General features: G+C 37.7%; 1 protein-coding gene across 33 annotated transcripts in view; it reads left to right on the top strand.

Annotated features, from left to right (window-relative positions):
- LOC115438765 (receptor-type tyrosine-protein phosphatase delta) overlaps positions 1–21721 on the top strand; it is a 617983-nt gene that overhangs the window by 412139 nt on the left and 184123 nt on the right. For all 33 annotated transcript variants that reach the window (XM_030162597.1, XM_030162584.1, XM_030162598.1 and 30 more), the window contains exon 9: positions 1180–1217. The gene's annotated coding sequence lies outside the window, so the exon portion shown is untranslated. The remainder of the gene's footprint in view (positions 1–1179; positions 1218–21721) is intronic.

Here is a 21721-nt window from a genome sequence, read left to right as displayed (position 1 = left end):
AACAATTTACTAAAATTTACTTTAAATTTTAGTAAATTGTATTAATTGAAATTGACAAATGTAAGTAGTTTCATTTTGATTTCAGGACTCCACCACCTCATGTGCAGTGTTTTAACAATAGGAGAATCAGTAAAAATGTAGATCCAATGGGAAACCTTATTGGGAGTTTTGTACAGTTGGGTACCAGGAAGGAGAAGAAAATGTAATATTGCTGAGATATTGCTTGAGATGAAAATGTCATAAACCAGCAAGACATGTCCTGCAAAAAAAAAATCCAAAAACAGAAAGTCTGCTTTGGTGTCATAACTGTGATTAAAATAAGGGGTTTAGACATTTTTAAAGGATGTTGTAGTGACCATTTTGGCTGCAGTGGTGAATGGGGGTTTAACCAGAGTGGGACTTCTGAGACCAGACACAGTAATCATGAGCTTTCGCAGTGTTATATACAGTCCCTCTATTATTCAGAGCATAAATGATATACTAAAATAATAATGTGTAAATGCATGGTAAGATTCTATTTTGATGCTTTTTTTTATATGCATCTACAGTTGCCGAAAAAATTATTAGATGAGCCCTTGTTTTCTTCAGTTTCTTGTTCATTTTAATGCCTGGTACAACTAAAGGTACATTTGTTTGGACAAATATAATGATAACAACAAAAATAGCTCATAAGAGTTGAATTTCAGAGCTGATATCTATCCATTTTCCATGGTTTTCTTGATAATAACCAAAATCACTTCAGTTCTTACATTAATATCTATGGCATTGTACTGACAAAAACAGTGCTTTTAGGCATTCCATGTTTTCTTTTCTGTCTGTTTTAGTCACATGATACACACGAGTTAGGATTTGATTGCATAAGCATTGTTTTTGATGACTTTGATGGTCTAATAATATTTTCTGCGACTGTATTAGTGCTTCAAGTGTTTTGTCTCAAATCAAATACTTCCATCAGTACATTTACGTTTCGATACCCGACTTAGTTTCGATGACAGTGAAGCTAATGCATAACAAGCGGTCCTTAAAATTGTTGCTTCCTACACTTATCTTCCACAACAAAACATACTGCTATCTTCACCCATATGTTTTGTACACAGATGGCATCAGCTACCTATCATCGCAGCTTTTACGACCGCCTCTATAAACTGTGTTCTAACATGCGTCTCTGCTTTTCTGCAGCTCTTGAACTGTTGGGAAGGTTGCTTGAGCGCTGAAAGGTAAGCTTTCCTTATCAACTCGGATGAACCATTGAATTGCACAAACACTACATACGCTCAACAACAAAGATGGGTCGTGGCATTTTGAGCTGGGTTTCCATTTCCTTTCGGTGTCAGGACTGTGTTAATGCTGGCTGCAGCAGAACGGAGCCTCAGAGGGGAGAGTGTGAAGGCCTCTTGCTCTTTTCTCCCCACTGTTTAATTAGCATGGTCTTGGAGACTGGGGTGCCGCTTTAGCAATCACGAATCCTGCCCAGCCAATAAGAACTTGTGTTCAACCACGTCTGACAGAGATAAATGGCATGCCACAGAGTCTCAGCCTCGCCCATCATCTCTGCTACCCATGCAATAGTGCATTGTGGGAAGAACAGAGGAACTGCACAAATTTAAGTGTCTAAGTGGGCATATGGGTCATTCAATAACAACATAAATCTACGCGGGCGTTGCTCGATGTTACAGCGTCGACAGCTTGTTTGCAAAATGATCTGCTCGAAGTGTGTGCATGATGTGTTCGCTCACCACGCACCCAACATCTGGACAACACTAAAAAGTGGTTCTGTCTCCATTTTTAACACTGTAAACCACAATGTGAAGTTGCAATAGAGAGGAGTTTTATAAGATTCAATTAAACGATGGAAATGGGTGTAAATTTGGAAGGAAGTCTTATTCATCCGTGCAGGATGACAGACAGCTTCTTCTGAAAGTAACAACATGGAGCATTATCTTGTCTTGTAAGCCAGATGCCTTATTCATCCAAGCATCGCCTAATTGTGTGAAAACATCATGTCATGTGGGCACACATCTGAAACTGTATTTTTATTCCATTTAAATGAGAAAAAGCAATGCCTTATGTCGATATTTATAGATGTTAGTGTTTAAAGTATCAATCGTTGGAGGTACCTGAACATATGTGACAAACCACTTGTTAACTTTTCAGTAAAAACACAACAGGGGACAGTCTCTACAGTCCCTTGAGTAGTGTCGATCTGCTGTCTGGACACATTTTAATGGTATTGCACGATGCATTTAATTTTGTAACTTTGTGTATATTTATGTTTTTTTATTTTTATTAGCTCCAGCAAGGACAGTGGAGGTTATGTTTTCCTCTGGGTTTGTCTGTTTGTTTCTTCTTTTGTCTGTTAGCAAGATAACTCAAAAAGTTATGGAAGGATTTTGATGAAATCATCAGGAAATGTTGATACTGACACAAGGAACAAATGATTAAATTTTGGTGGTGATTCGGGGGTGTGTGTGTGTGTGTGGGGGGGGTGATCTGTCTTGGTGGAGGTCTGCGCTCTCTGAGTGCTTTTCTAGTTTATTTACGCATTTACTTTCTCCTTTTGTAATCCTTGATAGATGAGATGTAAGCCTGGGTGTTAGGATTGGGGTTACTATAGTTCATAGTGTACGTCTATGTTCACTTTGTATCCATGTACTGTGACTCTAACACTCAAATTTCAAATAAATATATGTAAAACTAGAAAAGCACTCAGAGAGCGCAGACCTCCCCTAATGCAGATCAGTCCCCCCCGCCCCCATCACCACCAAAATTTAATAATTTGTTTCTTGTGCCAGTATTAACATTTCCTGAAAATTTCATCCAAATCCATCCATAACTTTTTGATTTATCTTGCTAACAGACAGACAAACAGACAGCCAAACCCCGATGAAAACATAACCTCTGCCGTTCCACTTGGCGGAGGTAAAAACAAAAAACACAACAGGATTATGGAACACGACCAAACACCTGCTCCGAACAACAAAAAAACTCTCCACAACTCCAGCCTAATCTACATTTCTAGTGATATAGGCTCAAAAGAATTTCACTGCATTTAACTGAACTGATTTCTTACATATTGGAGTAATTTCAAACTTAAACTTCAAGACCCTAGAACTATACTCTGCAACAAAACACTGGAATTTGTGATAAATGTCTGCAGAAGCTAAAGTCCTGTGAGGAATGAAATGATTACCTACTAATACTTTAGGCACTGTTGTGTTATGTTTTGTGATCAAATCTCAAAAACGCTGCATTGATTTCAGTGCAGTTGGTTGTTTTAGTGGCATTGCATAAACTATTGTAACAGTATCTTCAGGGTGACTGTAGCAAAAACTGAGCCAACAATGGAGGAGGATGAAACCTAAAACTGTGAGTTCGAATTTCTGAAATCAAATATTACGTATTTTCCAGGTGAGAATATAATGATCTGATGTTTTCATACATTTCCCTCTAGTTTCGATCTGATGACACATAACATATTGATGCAGCAGTGATTTTAATTTGACCAATCTGTGATCTGCATGATGACAGGTCATTATTACGGTATCTCTTTGGCCCATGTGGAACCTTGATAAGAGTAGAACTAAAAACAGTATCTAATCATCACTAAAATCCTCATAAATTACTTCATTGGAACCAGATAACTGTGATAAGTCAAAGTGCATAATGCATAAAATAAATCTGACTTGCTAATCATCAAGCTCACAATAATCAATAAATAGCTGTGGAACTGAAAGTCAAAGTCTGTATTTCCACTTGAGCAGAGTATCGACTGCTATCACCCACTATTAGCACCAAAACCTGCTGATACCCAGTCTATAAAACATTCTATCAACATTGATAAATCTTTAATCTCTAGTATAAACCACAACTGCTTTATTGTCCTGTGGTAATCTATAACAGTCTTTACTACTCCGATTTTATGCACAAAACAGTTTCTTCATTATGAAACAGTTTAAACTTCAGAAAATTAGATTAAGATTGCAATATGCGGCTTGTAATGTGGCGATATATCACATTAAATCAAAACTTACCCCATTTATTTATGTATACACATTGAATTCGGGAGTTGCATTATTAACAGAAGGGAGAGCCTGAAAATGATGAGGACAAATGTCAAAATATAACTTTATATTGATATAGATTTATTTATATTTACAGAGATTGGGGGTAGGAGTATACAAGTTTTTACTTCTTCCTTCTCCTTTTTGAGCATGTTTTTTTTTATGTATGTATGTATGTATGTATGTATTTATTTATTTATCTGTTTTTTCTCTTTTCCCTTCTGTTCACTTATCAACCTTTTATGTCTCATTACTGATATTTTGTTGGTTCGTTTTGTCTTGATTTCACTGTCTACATGTCCAAAAAAGATAAAAATAAATAAATAAATAAATAAATACAAATATTGCAATAATGACCATATCAAATATCAAATTCAACGCTGACATAGTTGTCTTTCATGTCCTACCACTAAATTTACTAAATATGTCCAGTGTTTTGACATAAATAGTCTTTTTAAACAACAAGCAACCATCTGATTTCTTCAACTCTCACTCAAGACAGAAAAATGATTTGACATTTATTGTGACTGCTACAAGCTGTAGGTGCAACGTGTCACAATCTAGTGTATTTCTGTCAAAAGAGGTCTACAATAAACAAAATAAAATAATAATTATGAACAAAAACGATACTTGAATTGATTTATGATAACTAATCAAGTGAATTACTAGACATCGGGACTTGCAGAGCAGTATTAACCCATAAAGACCCAAACACCCACTGGGGACCAAAATCATTTACTGATATAAAAAGTTAAATAACAGTCGATCCACTAATTATATCAATACATATAAACAATTGGTGTAAAACAAAGTTTTTCTTTTTTTCATGGTCATCAGATATGACCCATTTGGACGTTCAGAGGCTCCGTAGTTACCATGGAAACATAATCTTCTACAACATTGATTCACCAGTAAAACTCATGGAGTTGGATCAATGACAGTGGATGGAGACACTTGTTATTATATTCAGTTATTGATATATTTTACTGAAAAAGTCACTTTTTCCTCGATTTTCTCTGTTTTTGATGTAATACCCCTCAATTTTAACCCGATAAAGCCTGAACCATTAAATCATTGACAGAAAATTCCAGTTCTTTGAAACTGGACAATTTATTGGTCCTTCTGTACAACCAAAAAACTTTTTTTTTTCATATATCAATTTCCATGTATGAGTTTCAATTTTGAATCATATTTGATACATCAGGTCTTAATGTTCAAATATTATTCAAACATCATATAACACAAACATGTCTAACAAATTGGTAATTCCTTTTCAAAACTGGCAAATTCTTGTAGTGCAGGGGTGTCCAATCCTGGTCCTCGAGGGCCAGTATCCTGCATGCTTTAGATGTTTCCCTCTTTAAGCACACCTGATGGTCGTTATCAGGCTTCTGCAGATCTTGATGACAGGCTTATCATTTGAATCAGGAGTGGTGGAAGAGGGATACATCTAAAACATGCAGGATACCGGCCATCAGGATTGGACACCCCTGTTGTAGTGTCAGTGGAAAGGCCTCTGGTGAATAAATCCCCCCCCCCCCCCCCCCCGGTGGATTATCTGTGTATTGCATGTATCTAATTGTATACATCAGGTTTTTCAAGAAAAACAAATCACACTGATCATGTAGAGGGCTTCAAAACTCATGTATCAAATATAATACATTTGGCATTATAGGGTCAATGTGAGCTTTTATGGCCATAAATTATGATCAGTGAATTAAAGGTATAAAAATACCTGATTTTCTCTCAAGAATGTAAAATACTGACCATATTATTAGTATAAATGGTGGTAAATCACTTTAAAAAATCATTTGGGAACTGCCACAAAAGTAGCACCGGGCCTTTATGGGTTAATCTGTACCTCTTTGCATACAACCTTGGAAAAACACACGTAATTTTTAATAACGGCTTTATTTTATATTCTTTTTCCATATCCTTCATGAGCTCATGAGGTGCTTTCTGCTTGTCACTGCAGCCGTTTCCCTTGTTTCAGCAGATCATAGTAAGCGACCAGTTTGTAGTAGCGGGGGCATAATTAGTGATAGGCTCTGGACATGTCATACTCTGTTAGTCAGCTTCGCTTTAATTCCTTTGTCTCTTCTCTGCTCTTAGCATTCATTCAGGCTGTGTGTTCATCTGTGTGTTTTCTTTTTTCTCTTTGCTTAAGCATTTTTGCATGTGTCGTGCATACCCAGTCAAATTAATCAAACAGTATTGTATGCAGGAGAGATGTTTTTATCAGAAACAGTTTGTCATTACATGTTTGTGCTTTCTGGCTGTTTTCGCATCGCTGTTTACAGAAAAATTGGTCTGGTTCTTGCTGTGTCTCACAACCGGTGATGTTTCAGTATTCAGCTGGCTCATTTTGGATATAATTATAGAAAACCTTTTTGGCTTTTCCACATTTCTTTTTAAGCAATTCCCTGCAGCAACAAATTACATAAAAAAGGTTTTGTACCATGCCAAAAGGTAGTCTGGTGATTATTGTCAAAGGATGCTTTTTGGCATGATGAGTGTGTTTGTCTGTGCATGCGAGTGTGGGGTTTACAGAGGGGTTTCTCCATCTCGGCTCTTGATGTGAGGGCGGATGAAAGCCGCTTTGAGGATACAGTATGCGACTGGGTGGAAAAGCGCTTCCTCCACCATCTTCCTTTTGCTTTCCTCCAATTTTCCCTCTCTCGTTTATTTCTCTCCTTTCGAGACTCTCTCATTCTCCTGCCACTCTCCCCTCGCTATCTCCTCTCGCCTGCTTCTCCCCTCCCCTCTGTTGTTTCCCTATCCAATTTTCCCTATACATTCAGCCCACTCTTTCCCCCGCCACAGCCTTCTTCATGCTTACATTCCTCTGCAAATGCTCTTTTTTCCGTGTCCTTTTTCTTACTCTCACATTTATGCTCAAAAATGAAGGATGCCGCCCAAAGAGGGATGATTAGTCCATAAACAGTGCGTGTGAATCAAGATAGAAATATTAAAACTATCTACTACTAACTCCCTTTTGTTTGCTGTTGCTTTAAATCTACAACTCATGCCAAGCTGTGAATGTATAAAATGCAGAACAAAGGGTTCAGGTGTCTGCCCAAAGCCATTTTAAGGAATCTTCCTCCAGCCATAGCACATGGTACCTCTGTAGATAGCAACAACTGTGCGTCTGTTCTCATGTTCTTATCACGCAACAATAGCTTTACAAAAATTACAAGTGTATTTGGGAGTAAACTTTGACCTTACAGACTTAGAACAGCCTGATTTTTACAGCTCTGCCTGATCCCATTATTCCTCAGGAAGCCCCACGAGTGGATTCAACGTGCTGTTCGTACTCAATATGGAGAAACTGTGGTAATTACTTTTACAAAAGCAGAACCGGAAAATATTCTCTCCAATGCAAACTTAGCAACAAAAAAAATAATAATTTTACAAACTAGGTATGTAATTTTCTAAATGAGTATTCTAAAAGGCCTTGCACTGTAGCAGGTGTGTAAATGATATTCTCCTGGCAACGTTACAACACCTGCTCTTTGTACGTGCAGATCAGATTATTTGTTATTGTCTTGTACCAGCATAAATGCCCTGGTAATAAAGATTGCATCAGTGTTATGTTGCTTTTACACCAGACCTTTATTCTTTTCCATTGCCACTCAACGTCAGATAAACACTGACTTATTTAGATCTGTCTTTGCCAAACACAGGGTAAGGAGCCAAAATGTCCCCCTGACCTGTTGTTATTCGGCTGCCAATTGGCAAAGTACAACGCAAAAGAATGGCTCATGTGTAGATTCATTTTTAATAGAAGAAGAGTGTTGTTGTGTGGGAGATGTTGTGCACACGGTGTTAACATGACAATACAAGGGCCATTTTATGAATACTGATATCCTTGAAGTGATCTGAAATCACAAATCTCAATTTAAATATTAACAAATTAACAAAATAAAATTATGAATGTATGTGTATTTCCATTCACTACTGTTACGTATTATATAACTTAGCTGTTTATCGTCATTGTGGTTGAAAGGAGTGATATTTAGCTTTTTTAAATGGAATTCTGCATTTTAAAACATTTCCCTGTGGTCTACATAAACTGTAAATACTATGCTTGGGTCTGAATTCTTCATTAATTTAACTCCACAGGTCCATCTTCAACCCTATTTCTGAGTAATGACACCAGAAAGGTCGTTTTGAGTGTTCCTAATGTTCAACCAACAACTGAACATTTTAGGTAATCGGCTCGGAGTTTGGACATATTTTCAGTATAGACTACAACCGCTACTGCTGACAAACAATTACTCAGAGAAATGATCATCAGAAGTCTTGACCTTTTATATCTGCAAATGTCATGATGTAACTAGTTATAGATGTAAAAAAAAATTAAGCAGGAATTAAAACAGGTTGTAGAAATCCACTCCGTGTTTGCCAAAATGAATATAAACATAGCTTTGCAGCACCTAGAGGGTTCAAATTCAAACTTTATGAACTATTAGGGACCAAATACACAAATAAATGTACCAAAGACTAATAAAAGTGGGTTTAGGTAAATATGACCCCTTTAAAGGTTAGATAGTTAACTTCAGTATATCACACAATAACATGCAACCCGCTAGGTTTAGTGTTTCTCCCTCAAACTGATCATACAGCTATCAAACTATTCCACAGTTTTGTCGAAGTTTCATAATCAGGACCAGGATTTATTATAGGGATGCACCAATAAATCGATTCGACGTCAGTGTCTAATATTGGTATCGGAGTAGAAGGTGTCACAATCATCATTCTTACTATGTTTAAATACTAACAAATACCTACTGAAATATGTAACACACATTGACCTACAGCTGCAGAAAAAATGAATTGACCATCAAAATTCAGCAAAAAAACAGTGGTTTTGCAATCAACTACTAACTCCTGTGTGTATCATGTGACTAAAACTGACAGAAAAGAAAACATGGAATGCCTAAAAGCATTGTTTTTGTCAGTACAATGCCATAGATATTGATGTAAAAGCTGAAGTGATTTTGGTTATTATCAAGAAAACATGGAAAATGGATAGATATCAGCTCTGAAATTAAACTCTTATAAGGTATATTTGTTGGTTTCATTATATTTGTCCAAACAACTGTAACTTTAGTTGTACCAGGTATTAAAATGAACAAGAAATTGAAGAAAACAAGGGTGGTCTAATAATTTTTTTCCACAACTGTACATGTCACTATTAAATGTTATTAGTTCTAATATTAATTGTCAAGTGATATTATCACTGAAACCAAAAGTGCATTTCTTCAACAACAAGAAACTAAATAACCAGTAACAATAAAATGTTGACAGTGGAAGAGCAAATAAGGTAAATATTATGGCGATACATAAAGTACTTTTGTAAGTTTGGGTCCCAGGAGTCACCAAATTTCCCTTTAGAGTTTCAAGCTGGAAAAGTTTGTCGAAACCCTGACTGAAATATAAATACACATTAAAGTCTAGCAGTTGCACAAAGCTTTCTTGGTCTTAAAAATCTTAAGCAGGACTAATTTTCTGAGTATTTTCTGTAAGTATAGACTGCTTTCAAATGAACAAGTATGGCTGACTGAGATAACACTGTGCATTGCCTCCACTCCAGCAAAACAGTCACCAAAAAAAAAAAAAAAATTCTAGTGGAGGAATTTACAAGTGACAGGGTCATGTAAAATTCAGTGTTAAATGAAGGCGTCCATTCATTATTTCAGTATTACTCCTAGATTCCTCCTCAGAATCCCATCTTTGACGTCCTGCGTCATATCGTGCATCTGTCGTATGTGCCTGTGCTTGCTCCTGTATTACAGTATTTGCTTGATTATAATTCACTGTCTACTATTTGAAGAGCCTAGGTCGCTTGTATTCTATTGATTTTATTTACATGGCTTCTATATTTTACTCTGTGCAAATCAGAGCAATTGTTTCCAAGTGCATACATGAATCAATGTCTCCCTGGAGCCGGTGCTTGCGAGTGTATGCAGCTCAATACCTCCAATTTATGTTTTAATTACGATGATCTACTAAGTGCTGGGAGCTCGGCCCTGATCTCACAGTTGGTATCAACAGAACCAGGCGGCGTGCATGGTACTGTACACCCAATTTTACTTTCCATTTAGGCAGCTGTTGTTCTTGACTTTGACTGCATTCGTCAAATCGCACCGAATCTCCTCAGCGTTAGTCGGAGTGATAACAAAGGAGGATGCAGTTGCACTAATGTTGCACCTTTTGCTGACACCGTAAGTGTCGACTGAATACTGAAAGGACACGTACACAATGAGAAATTGGTAAAAAGAACCTGAAAGTACTGCAGTTATTTTTATGGCACTATGTTCAATTTTAGAGAGCCCTTCACAAAAAGAACAGGTACCGACTTATTTCATGATTTGCTTTTATTTTCTGTTCAGATAAGGAGAATAAAAGCAACCACGGCTTAGTTCTGACAGTCTTGTTTGGCAATGAGGCTGCAAACTAAATTTTATACCCCTCCATGTTTGTTTGGTGCTGTTTTTGTTTGGCAGCACAGTATATCATTTGATCATTTGGCATTAGATGTGATTGCTCAACTCAGTATGCCATATTAGTGGCTTCTGGCAAGCCTGAAAGCCATAAATTTTATTGACTGGTGTAATTAGGGCAGATCAATAAAAGGCAGTTTCTTTCACTGCTTCCCAGGACGGTATTGGTCGGTGCACTTTCCTCATCATAGTGTATACTAGCTCTTGGTTGAGCTGCAGTATAAATATTATGACATAAAACCTCCATAAAAAGCAGAGAAAACTGTCTATAGTCTCCAAAATGTTTTATTTTATGAACATGCATTCAACACTTTTTCTCGATAATTTGTCGGGTTTTCTTACGCCATTCGCAGATGCTCCACCAGTAATACCTATTATAATACAGTAGAAAAATGGCCCCATAGTGTGTTCCTGTCAAGCCTCTTAAGTTGATAGCTGTGTCTTTGCACACTGCGGGAAGAATCCCTTTCTGTCAAACAGCAGCTGGTGAAGACAACATGATGCGGAGGCCACGGACGAGTGAGCCATCAAACCTCCGTCTGTGACAGTATTTTGGCAAGCCACGTTTCATAAGAGTCTGTCTCACTCTGCTCTGCTTTTATGGTGCATGAATCAATGATAATTGTGCTGTGTTCTCACTTGAATGGCAGAACTATCCCCGATGCGGCAACAGTCAAAAACAGGAGTTTGAGGAATGGATCAACGAATAGCCAGAAATTAGCATGAATGAGATGAATCACAGCTCCCTTGGGATTATGATTCATTAGCTGGAAAATTCAGTTCACTGCAGAACGCATTGGTGGTAATATGCCAATATAAGTTATATGATATGAATTATGAGGATCAATGAAAAGCAAGGTTATGATATGCAAGATGTATGCCCGTTTTCAACATGGGTTAAAAGAAGAGTTGTGCAAGGCTCTAAAGCTGACCCAGCTGGGAGGAAAAAAAAATCCCTTTGACAGCATAATGCTTTTTCTTTTTTTTCCTTCCATCATTGTATTTCACCCAGGTTGAAAAGCATGTTCTATGTGCAGTGCAGATTTGGCCAAACATGCTTCTCACAAGCTTTCAAGCATTGGTGTGATCAAATCAAAGCCAAACAACCTTATCCAGAGCTTCATCAGGGCCTAATTCCATTTCAAACCAAGCTCCCATTCTCCTTTCCTTTATCCCTTCTGAAAAGCCCAGTGATTAGAAGTAGACTTAAAGTTGACTATAGTAGCCCCCGCGCCTCACCCGACGGGACCTTTTTGAATCCCCAAAGTCTTGGCCACTTTATCAGCATCAGGGGATCAGGCAATCCCCCTCCCCCCGCCCACTTCAAAACGGGGAGCCCAGTGTGTTTCTTGGCCTTCAGTGTAATCTCTTTGGCTGTCGACAGATCTAGCACGGGGTCAGCTGTGATAACAGGATCGCTCAGGTGGAGACAGGGGAGGGGATTGCTAAAGAAAGGGACAGAAGCTAAAAGGAGAGAAATGCGGGTAAATGCAAGGTGAGTTCTGTGCGTGACGGGGCTGGAGATTTAGATACGGAGGGAGATTTTCATGCAGCAAATGCAAACCCAGTGGAGGTAGATAACATGCCTGTACAGTCACCCACATTGTCACTCAGCTCTAAAATTATTAGAAATGATTAATTAGGAACTTATTCATTACTGGTTAATTATGTTACTCATTAGGGAACAGTTCAAATGGTCTGCTTTTGTTGTTTTATACATAATAATTATTATACCCAGATGAATAATTAAATTACAATTGAACTCTGACAACTTAGATGGAATAGTCCACCATTCATCTTGTACAAGAATAGACATTTTTGCGTAATATACAGTTATTAAAGATATTTTACTTACTCTCTCCCTTAACGGTATTAGCATACATACCATACACTAATACAGATATTTTATCAAATTGATATTTCTCTCTGTGCTTGGGAAACTTGTCATTTTAAGACTTTAAAAAAACTGCTTTGTCTGTGTCCTTGTGACAAGGAAAAAAAAAAAAAGAATATGATGGTGTCAAACCCCAATTTGTGCATGTCTAGTGTTACTTTGTGTAATGATAATAATAACAAGTGGTGCCAAGCACAACAAACCCCGCCAGTCGCATGTATTGTAGGTTATTTTGGCATCAATCCAGCTGATGTCATTATGTCTATGCATGTGATGTCAGCATATCAATTACCTCTATATATGTGCCAAGTTTGAAGTTAACTGAAACAAAATTTATGTTTTTATAGACATGTGAAATTCCGCCCATTATGAGTAAGCTGGAGAAGAAAAAAGATTTTAAAAATTCATAACCATTTTAAACTTTGACCTACTTTTCCCAAAATGTAATCACATTTATTTTGGGTCACTGGCAATCTCCAACCCCAGTTTTGTATGAATTCAACCAACAGTTTTGTTGGTACAGACAATTTTGCCCATTATAAGTAAATGGGGAAAAAAAAAAGATTTTAAAAATTCATAAAAAAAAAAAGTGAACTTTGACTTACTGTTTCCAAAATGTAATGAGATCTATTCTGGGTCACTGGCAATCTATAAACCCAATTTGGTATGAATTCATCCAATAGTTTTGTTGCTAGAGTGTTAACAAACAAACCGAACCAAAAAAATACCCCTTGCCCCCCCTTCAGGGGGGTGGGGTAAAAAGTCATATAGGTGTATAAGTGAATGTTTTACCTGCTGGACATCATGGTCAGCACAGGCACATTTGAGAGATGTATGAATGTTGTGGCCAAATCTACATTATGTAAAGAATGTCCTTTGATAACTCAACTTCACAACTGAACTTGTCATTGCTGCTCATCTTCATGACAGACTAAACCTCTGGATCTGCTGCATCCAGTATTACCTGAAGGTCTGCACTGTCCACAGTTCCGAGTTTGACAGAAACAACGGTTTGTTCAGGTGTTTGCCCTGTTTTGTTTGGTTATTCTAGTGTTCACAGAGGTTGGAGGTAGATGCTATGGACTATAAAGCCATATCTTTGCTAGGCAATCTCAATAATTAAGTACTAAATTTCAACACTGTTCATGCCTGCATGTGTGGTAAAAAGTTAGCCAGCTGAAACATACAACCAAACTTAAAGTCGTAAACACATTTATATTTTTGATGTTATAAAATATTGAATGTACTCACATGCAAATGAACTGAAAGATAAAACTATAAAGTAACTTGAGTGGTGATTGTATTTACTGTTACTACTAACCAGGGACTCTCCATTGTTAAAAAAAAAAAGAAGCAAATTGATGAAACACTTTCAGGCTCTGCTCTTTTTGAAAGATCCATCCATCAGGATCCATGAAAATCAGTGTAGTAGTGCTTGCATAATCCTGCTCAGAGCAGACAGATGACATAACCTTGGTGGAGGTACCAAGTCCACAGGTTAATTAATAATGACAACAGTTGTTAGCTGTAGCCCTCTCTACACAGAATTTAACCACTAAACATAAAAAAAATATATTTTATCTGAACGAATAGGCCATTATGTCCCAACTATCATGATGTACGTGACTGAAAATCCAATATTTGCTTACAAACTGAGTCCTATTTGACATGGCTGGATGCCCAACAGAGCAATGAGGCATCCCGACAAAGCTATTTTGGTTTGCCCTGCATCTAAGGGCCTCAAGTTGCATCCATCCTGACCTGGAATCTTATTAAATGACCATCAACCTTTAAAAAAAAAAAAAATCCAGCAGTGGACATAAATGGTGGAAAAAATGATAAGGTGAAAGGTCTCAGAAAACTATGACACTACGGGATCAATTTTACGCTTGGAAATCTGGTCGACATAGCACAAACTCACAAAAGCCATTATTTACAGTCCATCACACATGCTAGCTTATTCGCAAACTTTACAAACATATTTCATACACATACGGACACACTAACATTTGTATTCTCTCTCTCTCTCTCTCTCCGGTCGTCTCTTTCTGACTCTCTCCCTGACACACACATGCTGAGAAGCAGCATGGTAGGCAGTGACACAAAGCTAATGCCTTGTCACACAGGCTGTCAGCAGATTAGCCAGTGGATTACACCCCAGCCATTAGATGTGCACAGAGCGAAAGGCCACAAACATGGAGGAGGAGAGAGGAGAGGAGAGGAGGAGGAGGAGGAAGAGGAGGAGGAGAGGAGGAGAGGAGGAGAGGAGAAATGATGACATGACAAAAGAGAAGAAACAAGGAGAAACAAGGAGATGAGAAACGAGGAGGGGAGAAATGAAGAGAAACAAAGAGATGAGAAAGGAGGAGAAACAAGGAAGGGAGAAACGAGGAGAAACAAGGAGGGGGGAAAAAGAGGAGAAACAAGGAGATGAGAAAAGGGGAGATGCAAGGAGAAACAAAGAGGGGAGAAAGAAGGAAAGGAGAAATGAGGAGAAACAAGGAGGGGAGAAAGGAGGAGACACCAGGAGGGGAGAAAAGAGGAGAAACAAGGAGGGGAAAAAAAGAGGAGAAACAAGGAAATGAGAAAAGAGGCGATGCAAGGAGAAACAGAGGGGAGAAAGAAGGAGATGAGAAATGAGGAGAAATAAGGAGGGGAAAAAAGAGAAGAAACACTGAGATGAGAAAGGAGGAGGAGAAAGGAGGAGAAACAAGGAGGGGAAGATGCAAGGAGAAACGGGGATAGGAGAAAAAGAGGAGAAACAAGGAGGGGAGAAACGAGGAGAAACAAAGAGGGTAGAAACAAGGAGATGAGAAATGAGGAGAAACAAGGAGAAAAAAGGAGGGGAGATACAAGGAGAAACAAGGAGATGAGAAATGGGAGAAACAAGGAGAAAAAAGGAGGGGAGATACAAGGAGAAACAAGGGGATGAGAAATGAGAAGAAACAAGGAGAAAAAAGGAGGGGAGATACAAGGAGAAACAAGGAGATGAGAAATGGGAGAAACAAGGGGGGGAGAAAAGAGGAGAAACAAGGAGATGAGAAATGAGGAGATACAAGGAGAAACAAGGAGATGAGAAAAAGGAGAGATGAAAGAAGAGGAAAATGATGAGATGACAAAAGAGAAGTGAGGAAACAAGGAAAGGAGATGAGGAATGAGGAGATGAGAAAGAACTGGCATTGATATGCAGACATAAATCATATGAGCCGCCAAAGGAGGTTACGTTCAAAAAAGGAAAAGGAGAAAAACAAAGACTTGTTAAGTAGTGCAAACAAAAAAGAAAGTCAAAGACACTTAAAGGACATGTTGAAAGGAAAGATGTAAAGATGGGGAAAAAAGTATTCAGTGTTGTTGGGGAAAATAACAAGATAATAAGACAGATAAGATTAAAAAAAAAAAAAAAAAAAAAACGGTAAAAGGAAGACACGTGGCGACAAACAGAAAATGCGAGCGGAAGAGGAAGAGGAGAAGTTAGTGCCCTGTGAGTGGAAAAAAAAAAGTGAAAGGATGGGAGGAGTAGAGGTGATGAGACACACGTGCAAGAGGAGAGAAAAAGGGAAAGAGGACACTTGAAAAACAGAAAAGGGAAAGAGGGATAAGGGAGTAGGGGATAGAGATGGAAATGAAAGAACCTGGTGTAGAGATTAGAGGGGAGAGATGGGAATGTGAAGCATCGGAGAAGAGGATGGAGAATACTCTGCAGTGCATTAAAAACAACACAGGCAAGCCAAATACAGCGGTGGAGATGAGAAGAAGTGGAAGATGGACCTTAATGTAGAAACCGGCAGCGCAAATGTGCTGTAATGTGAAGCTGTGTAGAGTGCTCACATCTGTAGCGAGTCACATGTCTTCTGTAAAACATCATATAGAACAGAAGACAGGCAAAGGTTTAGCATCTCCCTATGGTCAGATGTGGTTATAATCTGCTAATTCTGCTATAAATCAAGTTCTAAGAATTTATTTAGTCATTACTCATTAAAAACAATGCCAATATAAAGCAAATACAGGGTGGGGAAGCAAAATTTACAATGAACATTTAGTTGTTTTTTCTCAGTAGGCACTACGTCAATTGTTTTGAAACCAAACATATATTGATGTCATAATCATACCTAACACTATTATCCATACCTTTTCAGAAACTTTTGCCCATATGAGTAATCAGGAAAGCAAATGTCAAAGGGTGTGTGATTTGCTGAATGCGCTCGTCACACCAAAGGAGATTTCAAAAATAGTTGGAGTGTCCATAAAGACTGTTTATAATGGAAAGAAGAGAATGACTATGAGCAAAACTATTACGAGAAAGTGTGGAAGATACTATTAAAGAAGAATGGGAGAAGTTGGGAGCATTTTAGAACATGCTACCAGTAGAACATCACACAGCAATGTCGACTTTCTTAAAGGTACTATTAAAGAAGAATGGGAGAAGTTGTCACCCGAATATTTGAGGAACACTTGCGCAAGTTTCAGGAAGCGTGTGAAGGCAGTTATTGAGAAAGAAGGAGGACACATAGAATAAAAACATTTTCTAATTATGTACATTTTCTTGTGGCAAAAAAATTCTCATGACTTTCAATAAACTAATTGCTCATACACTGTCTTTCAATCCCTGCCTCAAAATATTGTAAATTTTGGTTCCCCATCCTGTATATGTGAAACTGACACCAAAACCATCAACAAATCATCGCATGGATCCACAGACAAATTCAATTAAAAAAATATATAATCATTGTTTACACACATATGGTATCATCAGATATCTGGTATCATGTTTAATTGTTTTATATTCATATACCTGCCTTTTGCACCTGCTTTTTATTCATTTTTTATGTGTTTGGTTTCTGTTTTTATCTGCTGTATTATTATTATTATTATTATTATTATTATTATTATTATTATTATTATTATTATTATTATTATTATTATGTTTTCTCCTTCAAACAAACAAACAAAAAAAATCATACTCAGTTATTTAGTGTTTTATTATTGTCATGTGCTGTTTACATTATAGGTCTGTCACCCAAGTTTCAGTTTTCAGTATGTTTTTTGTTAATATCTGCACTAAATATCTCTTTGGGATCATCACAGAACTGTCACAGTTCAGTCTGAACCATGAATCAACAAATGGCAACTTAGTAAAGATTAAAACATCCCATAATAACTTTATACCTCATAATCATACTAACCCATGTAGAAGAAATCCTGCCATTTCAGCATCAAACTCCGCTCTTTTCACGTAGAGCTGTGTCCAGTGGAGAAAACATCAATAGTGCTCCAAGCTTCTGTAAAAGTTACTTCTTAACAGTTGCTGAATAAATCCCCTGGTCCATCAAACACATTCATTGCATATTTCTACATATGTCTCTCCAATGCTTTGGTATCTTTGGCTTCACTTCAAAACTAGTGATTATACATTATGTTATATCATTTTAGGTCAGTTTTTTTTACCATTTCAAAGTAGAAATAGTACATACAGGGTGGGGAAGCAAAATTTACAATATTTTGAGGCAGGGATTGAAAGACAGTGTATGACCAGTTAGTTTATTGAAAGTCATGAGAATTTTTTTGCCACAAGAAAATGTACATAATAGAAAATGTTTTTATTCTATGTGTCCTCCTTCTTTCTCAATAACTGCCTTCACACGCTTCCTGAAACTTGCGCAAGTGTTCCTCAAATATTCAGGTGACAACTTCTCCCATTCTTCTTTAATAGTATCTTTAAGAAAGTCGACATTACTGTGTGATGTTCTACTGGTAGCATGTTCTAAAATGCTCCAAATAGCAGAATCCAGAGGGTTTAGATCTGGGCTAGAAGGCGGCCATAAACATGATTCCCAAAAATTGCTAAAGTTGGATTTATTGCTGTTGTCAACAAGTGTTTTCATGTTCTTGTGTAAGATTTTAACTTCAAGTCATATTTTACTGCATTTCTAACGGTCTTGTTGTTTACCTCAAGTTCAATTGCCATATTTCTCATGGATTTGGTTGGATCCTTTAGGATTTTGGATTTGAGAGCTTTAATAAAAGCTTTGGTACATTTCTTGTTGCTTCCTCCACTTCCAGACTTTCTCGTAATAGTTTTGCTCATAGTCATTCTCTTCTTTCCATTATAAACAGTCTTTATGGACACTCCAACTATTTTTGAAATCTCCATTGGTGTGACGAGTGCATTCAGCAAATCACACACTCTTTGACGTTTGCTTTCCTGATTACTCATATGGGCAAAAGTTTCTGAAAAGGTATGGATAATAGTGTTAGGTATGATTATGACATCAATATATGTTTGGTTTCAAAACAATTGACGTAGTGCCTGCTGAGAAAAAACAACTAAATGTTCATTGTAAATTTTGCTTCCCCACCCTGTATAATGCAGTGGTGTAGTGGTTAGTGTTCTGCGTTATCTCCACACCACATGGTTTCTTCCTAAAACAGATTTATGTAGTTTTAATTCTCCTGTTAATAACCTTGACTCCATATTGAAGATACTGATGATGATGAGGAGGAGTTTGTCCTCGAGCCTTTTCAGTGGCAGCTCATTGCTCCTAATATGCTAACTGCTAAAGCTAATCACTAATACTAGGTGCTGGATATAAAAAGCAGAAATTGAAGTAAGGAAGTGAGTTAAACTTCAGTCTTTATATACAGCTCTGGAAAAAACTAAGAGACCACTGCCATTTCCTGTGAAATGAGCATGTGTGCATGTATGACAGCCATTCCATTCCTGTGTCTGTTGAATTCCAACACAAGCACACCTTATTCTACTGAGTAAACACCTGATCCATGTCTTATTGAAGAACACTACTGTGGCCATCACTATCTTCTTGCAACAGGCAAAACAGTGCTACAAAAGTAGCTGGAATCCAAAAATAGCTATTGAAAACTACTGGACTTCTGCTCTGACAATGTTCACAAACTCTGAGGACTGGTTCTTCTATCAGGTTAATGCTCCTGGCCTCAGCTAGGTCCATAAAGGTGTGGATGACAGACCACCAGATGAAGACCCTGTCATGGCCAGCCCAATCTCCAGACCTGAACCCACTTTGAAAACCTCTGGAATATAATCAACAGGAAGATGGATGGTCACAAGCAATCGAACATTACTGAGCTTCTTGAATTTCTCTATCAGGAGCTGCATAAACTTATCCAACAGTAATGGTGGAGAGCCAAGACACGTGAAAGCTGTCATTGAAAATCAGGGTTATTCCACCAAATATTGATATCTGAACTTTTCCCAAGTTACAACATTAGTATTGTGTTGTTTAGAAATGAATATGAACTGGTTTTCTTTGCATTATTTGAGGTCTGAAAACACTGCATCTTTTTGTTATTATGACCATGTGTCGTGTTCTGCAAATACATGCTCTAAATAACAATATTTTTATTTGGAATTTGGGAGAAATGTTGTCGGTAGTTTAGAGAATTTAAAAAATATATTCATTTTACTCAAATACATACCTATAAGTGGTCAAATCAGAGAAAGTGATCATTTTGCAGTAGTCTCATATTTTTCCAGAGCTGTACATATATAATTTTAATTATATGTATTTATATAAGCTCTCAACTCAGGCAACAAGGGAGAAGCAAGTGGTCTAGTATGTGCCTGAGAAATAACCTTTCCCTGATTGTTTCACAGTGGTTATGTTCTAAACAACAAACAGACGAAGCCAAAGCACTTGATTCTCACTGTGTGCTATAGTTAAGAGGACTATGTAGGTTTATGTTGGTTTAATGGAGAATAGAGCCTTTAAACCATACCGGGCTATGTCTCCTTGACCCTAACTGCTGACAGCCCCTAAACTAATTACATTTTAGTTGCAAACGTAATATATGAGAGATAGTTGGAAAACACCACAAGCAGATAAACCCTCGAACATGGACACACAAGGTACTCACAGTAATACATTTGGTTCAGAAACATCACAATTATGTGCATCTGTGGTTTGCAGAAACATAGACTGCAACGTGTTATTACGGTGAGTCAAATAAAAAAACACAGTTAGGATTCAGAACAGGTCAAATTTTAAGCTTTATTAATATTAAACCTATTCAAGCCATCACAAAGCTGCAGAATTGACCTGAAACAAATATCACCGATCTGACCATAAAGCTCTTTTTTGCAAAGTTCCATTATGCTTCTTCAATTTATTATCAGTATAACTGACTGGCTGTGCAACACAACGGCTCACATAAGCACACCTACTGTATTATGACTCTTGTCAGATGCAGACGGGCATGTTTCTTTAGACGTTGCTAAAAGCAGATGGCAGCAGTGATGGCAGAAGTGTCAGAAACTTTTCAAGCACTTGTCAGTTTAACTTTTACCACGGCACTCTTCACCATCCGTTGAGTAGAATGAAAGCTACTCCCTGCACTGTGAGGAGATAATGACGCTTTAGCTTTTTTTTTTTTTTCAATCACTTCTCTGGTTCCAAGTGGAGAGGTGTCAGGCCTTCTCAGCTGGTGTTTCGTTTTACAATAATCGACTTCGCTGCCCCTATCGTCACCGCCACCTACAGCCCCCACCACAAAACCACTTTGCAGATGTAATGACACATAATTGTCCGCTGGATTTGCCTGTTAGGAGCTTCATTTCGAGCTGGTATTTATACAAGAATGGAAGGGAAGATGTCAAGTTAACAGGGGCTAATGGGAAATTCTGATATCCATTCAGAGAAGTATTGCCAAGAGCAGCATGTCATACGGTGCTCAGAAAAAAGGCATATGTTTATTGTGCAAATTGCATGTATAGTATGAGCTTTGAATATATAGCAGCATATTCAATGATTATTCCTGGTGACTAAGGTAGGAGGGGGTTTGTGTGTCGGTGTTTGCTCGTATGCTTACGTTTGTGCATGCTTTATGTGTGGGCATGCATGCGTACATGAGCGTATACATGTGTGCGTGTCTTACAGTCAGGCTGATGTCATTCAGGACGCTTTAGCTGGTTGACTGATCTGAAAGTGTGCAGCAGAATGAGCCGAGTCTCTGAAGTGCCACGGGGAGAAGGGAGCAAACTAAACGTATGAATCCCCAAAGGATATTTAGACTGTTTATTATGATAAACCCCTGTGTGCACATATACATACAGAAGGAAACACAAAAAACTCACATGTGCATGCATCAAAGGGTGAAAGAAAGAACAGAGAGATAAAGATTTGGAGATAGGGAACGTTTGAGGGAAACAAAGATAGGGTAAAAAAAAAAAAAAAAAAAAGAGGAGAAGAAGCTTTGAGACATGTGATGCACATAAGGACAGTGATAGG

Source organism: Sphaeramia orbicularis, chromosome 18 (genome assembly GCF_902148855.1).
Source record: "Sphaeramia orbicularis chromosome 18, fSphaOr1.1, whole genome shotgun sequence".
Classification (NCBI taxonomy): Eukaryota; Metazoa; Chordata; class Actinopteri; order Kurtiformes; family Apogonidae; genus Sphaeramia; species Sphaeramia orbicularis.
Note: the sequence above shows the minus strand (reverse complement) of the source record. Positions and strands in the feature narration are given on the sequence as shown.